Here is a 6,000-nt window from a genome sequence, read left to right on the forward strand (position 1 = left end):
CCCTATGGTGAATAAAATGTGTCCTTGCCCACATATTCTCTAAATCTTGAAATCTCTTTAATGAACGATATGTAGGAACGAAAAGTGGATTGTCCTTTTGACCTGCTTTCCCTGGATGACAACTCCGGCATGAGGACGGCTTCTCCGTCCTTCCCGGTGGTTGTAGAAGTTCTAAGCTTTTGGGGCAAGTTGAGCACATAGCGGCTATGAGGAGATTCTATGGGCTTAAATTTTTGGTGTGTGACATCATAGACGTGGCTTTAGTTGAACCATGTCATTTTTGCCTCCTTCTCTTTGCTTATTGATAGGACGTGGGGGTATAGGGTGCCCCCGAGCGAAGATAGAGTGGGGATGAAAAGTGATATGGTAATGGTGTTGCAGAGAGGATGAACCTTCTGTACTTAAGTGTGAATGTGAAAAAAAGTTTGAGGCTGGCGGCGGCTTTGGCTTTAGAGTGATGCGAATGTGTTGTTAATAGTTTTCTCACATGGCACGGTGCTCTTATTGCTCAGATAGCGCATTTGGTAGGAGATGCTTCACTCGAGTCTTTGTTTTGGTCGAGATTTTATGATTTAAATAATAGAGAAATCATTAATTTTGAGACTAGCTATCTTTGTTATATGTCTTGCTTTATTTTGAATTTTATTATTGTTTCCACTTTTACGCATTTAAGTGCTAATCCTCTACAATGCTAAAGTTCTTTGTTTCAAAATGTTCTTTGACAGACATCCATCAGGATCATTATCTTTGTCCACATGAAGGACCATAAGTCAAATTCTTCTAGAAATTCGAGTATGGTTGGTCAACTCCCGTACTTGAACCTAAGGTTCCTACTCCCAAAAGATGTCAAATCACAATTACAAATCCAAGTGGAAGCACAATTATTGGGTGGTCTAGCTTGAGATGCACCTTGGCTAGTCAAGTGCTATGTTGAAGGAGCAAAGCTTTGTTTGAAAATAACATTCTCAGCAAAAAAAAAAAACAAAAAAAAACATTCTCAAAGTTGAAAGTACACGTATGTTAGGATTCAATCATTCTATGAAGTGCATGAGAAAACACGTATTATTTAATCACAAGGACACAGGACTACTTAAAAGATATGCCTTGGTCATTTCAAAGGGTCTATGGTAGCCCTTAGATATGCCATGGATTGTGTGCCTTCTCTTCTTACCTTTTTTTTTCTTTTGAAACAATGACAAAGCATCAACAAATATTTAATAAGAATGTTAAAAATTTATCCATATCAAGTACACAGCGAAATCTCCCTTAAAGTTTGAATATACAATGTTATTCCATCTTCAGAGTGTGGCAACCACCAAAGAAGTATATATGCTTGTTTGCGTAAGTACTTATTATATTGTATTTTAAATTTTTAACCATCTTTTCTTTTTTTTTCGCAAGCTGAATGGTCAAAATGATCTTCAAATTATTCAGAAATAACCAAAATTTCAATAAGTTTGATAAATTATTCATGAACTTCTAAGTTCTAACATATCTATGAATTACTTGAAATCACTGAGAATATTTTTTTTCCTAGAGAAGAAGTCCACATCACCTTATCTTAGTAAGATCATTATAAGAGAAATCTTAAAAGGAACTCCTCTCTGTACCTTCAAAATCAACTTGTTATACATTAGAATGGTCATCTTATGGTACCTACTCTAGCTATCATGTATCTTAAGGATATTATATACTAGATCTAAGACAATCACATGAACCATTCATTGGATTGCTAGGATCGGACGGTTGTGGCTAACATGGACAAGGCTTGTTCGGCAGCGATGGTCATATTGATGATTGACTCCGAGTACCTTCTAAGTTTCTTCTAATCAAAGAAGCCATGCCAAAGTCTCTTAAAATTTGTCCGACTAAAGAAACCAAACAAGATTTAGAGATTGGTTTAGAGAGAAGCCAATGGGGCGGCCGACTGGATGGCTGCCTTTGCGGCTCACCATTCAGGGTACACCTTCTGGGCGGGGAGGGGGAGCTGCCACTAGCACTCCACGAGTTAGTATTTTTTGACTCTATTGGATGTATTCGTACGCGTATTGTATGAAAATTAAAAAAAAAAGGAAAAAGAAAAGAAACCAACAAGATGAGGAATGTGCATGCACTTACGTGTCACGGCCTCATTTCCTGGTTGTTGTCTCTCTCTTAGCTTTGTAGAGGTTCAGATTCTCTTAATCTCCTTCTAATTTTATAATTACGATACATTGTTTTCCTGAGAAAAAAATTGTTGCACTTCACTGTGGTTAGGGGAGAAGTACGTAACCAGAACCAGAATCGGCAACGTAAGCATTCTAGAAACAATATATTCCCAAAAGACTTTTTAATCCAAACATAAAAGTATCTCCACCATACTTTTGCCAAATGGAAAGCGGAGATTAATTTTTCATATTAAATTTATTAAGAACGTTCTCTCATCACTTTATTCAAGAGATGCTCTACGAAACGTGCACGCTAAAGAGATTGGTTTGTTAACCTAAGTTAAAGGAGACCTAATTTGAGCTTAGTTTGTTGTTTAACCCTTTGTTATCTTTTTTTAGTTTTGCTTTTAAATGTGTTTTGTGCATGGGCGGCTCAATATATTTGGGGGCCTAAGGCGAATTCATTAAAAGAGGCCTTTTTTTTAAAAAATAATAATTTTTTTAATAAATGCAAAATATTTTAAAAATTCATTTAAAAATAATAGCTACTAGATGTTCCGAAATTAGTGCTTACAAGTAGTGAAAAGCTATGAGAATAGGGCCCATTTATGCTCAGCTATTAGTGTTTAGAAATCTAAACCTTTCAGCACCCTTTAACAACCTAGCTATGTGCATTCATCTACACCACAAATGCTTTCCAATGTATGTGAAGAGGCCCTACCCCCAAAGAATTTACAACATACCTGATCACATTAGAAGATAGCCCAAGCCAAGGCCTTGTTGAAGAGGACATTTTCTTTTATCATGCTCACCACAGACCTCACCCCCTGGCCCCTCGAAAAGCTAATCAATCACAAACAAAAAAAAAAAAAAAAAAAAAGGAGGTTGAGCTCATTAAACCACACAATATCACTCCCAATTCTCAGGAAAACCCACCCCTCTACTTTAATGGCCAGATGCAGCCCAAACCCCCCACCACGGCACCACACCACCATACTAAACCCCTCAGCCTCCATCCTGAGTCCCTGACCCAATTCCTCCCTGGCTGGCGCCTGGCTGGCTCCCTCCATCCCTCTCCAGAAGACACCCCACAGTCCCCACCCCCTCCTCCCTCTGTCCCTCACCAGTCACCACCTCACCCCCATGCTCACCCGCCCCAAAACCCCCCTCCCTCAAGTCCTCAACTTCGAGTGGTGCATCGCTCTCCTCCAGACATGCAAATCCCTCCTCACAAAAAAAAAATAGAACAAGATTAGAGATCAAAAAAGAAAAAAAAGGGAGGTTGACGAGATCGAGAGGGATGAAGCCAGGAGGGACTAGGGAGCCCGGGTTCTTGCCTTCTTGTAGCCGGAGCCGGGCTGCCGGAGGACGGTGGACGTGGACCGTGGTCTGTGAACCGCTGGCGCTGACAAGATCGAGAGAGATCAATGGAGCCCAGAGGCCGTGGAGGCCGGAGGCTGGAGTGGCGGAGGCCGGAAGTTGGAGGAGCCGAGCTGCCGAGGAGAGCGGGTCGCTGGAGTCTGGAGAGGAGAGGAGGTCCGGACAAGACTCCGGAGCAGGGGCGGCCCAAAAACTGAAGCTTTGAGAAATGGGAAGCCTCAAGGGGGGAGGTTCAACAAAGAAAAGGTTCAGGAAAGAAAAAAAAAAGCTCTGGGAGAGAAGGGGGGGAAGCACTGACACTGTAGCCCGTTATTTGTCAATTCTGCCCGCCTACCTATAGCCCGTAGCCTGCTGCTTGCTGCCGCCGGAAAGCACTGACACTGTAGCGGTGCCTCCTATCCTAGGCAAAAAAAAAAAAATCGGGGCCTTCCTCAGGCCGGGGGCCTTAGGCGACCGCCTCAGTCGCCTAAGGCTCAAGCCGGCCTTGGTTTTGTGTGTGTGCGTGTGTGTGTGTGTGGTGGGGGGTGGAGGGTTGTACAACTGCTAAGACTTTTCCACATAGAAGAGGGGTGCAATTGCCAGGCGATAGTCTTGACAATGATTCACTTACAAGATAGATTCAACTTTTAGGGACAGTTTGAATGCCTGCAACTTATGTTTTACTGTAAGTCCATAGCTGCAATGCATGCAATTGGATGCCTATAGCTGGACCACTATTGCCAAAAGAGGTTACAACAAGGTTTGTAGCTTAGCCTCTATTTGCTGCAATTGTTGTAGAGTGCTATTGTAATATCCAACCCAGCTAATAAAAAACTGGGCCTAGTCCACTTAACCAGTCCAAATGTAAGAGTTGGAGTAGGAGATGAAAAAAAAAAAGATAAAGCCTTATTTGGAGTGGGAGACGGACTCTCCCATCTCGATTCGCTATAGATGCTTGGAAACTTAGCCTCCAACGGCTATTTGAAGAACCCCACACTCCTTTCACGTCATCATCGACAGATTTTGCCGATCACCACTGGTAGACCATCGTTGTTTCCTTTTCTTTCTCCTCTTGACTTCCAACAGTCATTATTTACGGTGCTCACTAAAGATTTTAGTTAAGCGCTCGCCAAAGTCTTGGGTTCAATTACAAATATTTTCTGAATCAAATTATTTTTGATTTATGAATTTGATGCATAATGTATTATTATATATATCTTTTTTAGAATATCTTATGATGCTTGATGGAACGTATTGGTTTTGATATGCATTATGCTCAGTTGATTTCAATATCGTGTGATTTTATGTATTTTACGATTTGGAATATTGAACATGCTTGTGAGAAAAAGAATTTTGATTTGAAATAGATTTGGACTCGCAACTAAACTATATTTTGATACCCTACCAGTGGGGGTTCTATGTTGGCATTTTGATACCCTGCTAGTGGGGTTGTACGTTAGCACTTTGATCCCTACCAGTGAAGGTTGTACATCGACATTTCGATACCTTACCCATGGGGGTTGTATGTTGGCACTTTCATACTCTGCTAGTAGGGGTTGTACATTGACATTTCGATATCCTGCCAGTGGAGGTATACGTTAGTACTTTGATACCCTGCCATTGGGGGTTATGCGGTGGCACTTTGATGTGGTTATAATTCTTGGTTGTCGAGTTGAATTTGATGATTTGAAAGAAATTGATTTATGAACGACATTTAGATTTTAAGAAAAATTGAATTTAGCATGTGTAATGTTTCGATAATACTGCATATCTGGATTTGGTTTTGAATTAATAAATTTTGTATGCTTATTTTCTGTAAATAATTACTTAATTTATTGCTTACTTAATCTGGTTAAAGTGTTCATTGTTTACTGAGTTATTTAGCTCATCATATGACTTCTTATTTCTTTTACAGATTCAGAAAACTAATCTGATAGGAGTATCAATATGGGAGAGCAAATTGTAGGACTTTTCCATAGATTATCTTAAATTAGATTTATTTAAACTGATGTATTGCTTTAGAATAATGTTGGAATTAGGATACCTTTTAATTTTTGAGTTAGTATTTAAAATAAAATTTAAATATTATTATTTAAATTATTACACTGCATGTTTACGATATCATGTGGAGATGCAGTACATACTTGTAGAAAGAAATCTCTATAAATATACAGCGGCTGACGCGACTCTTGACTCACGATCTCGGGCTGGAGGCATGATAACTGTGTAGCTCTCGATAGCTGCTATCAGGAGAACGGAGATTCATTGAATTAGATGGTCCACCTATTCACTCCACAAGTTCTTTGGTGTGAAATTGAGAGATTAAAAAAAAAAAGGTCGATCTTGAGCTCTATGGTAGGTTTCACCTTCGAGGGACAGGCTAAACGCGCATGCGACCGGATGCAAGATTTTTGTCGTAGGGTGAGAAAAGAAGTTCAATGCATACACGTAAGGGAAAAGAATCTATCAACTAACTTTTGATAAAAATTTTAAT

The sequence above is a fragment of the Phoenix dactylifera genome, chromosome 4 (genome assembly GCF_051530095.1).
Source record: "Phoenix dactylifera cultivar Ajwa chromosome 4, Ajwa_hap1_PhDact_Kaust_v1.1, whole genome shotgun sequence".
NCBI classification, from domain to species: domain Eukaryota; kingdom Viridiplantae; phylum Streptophyta; class Magnoliopsida; order Arecales; family Arecaceae; genus Phoenix; species Phoenix dactylifera.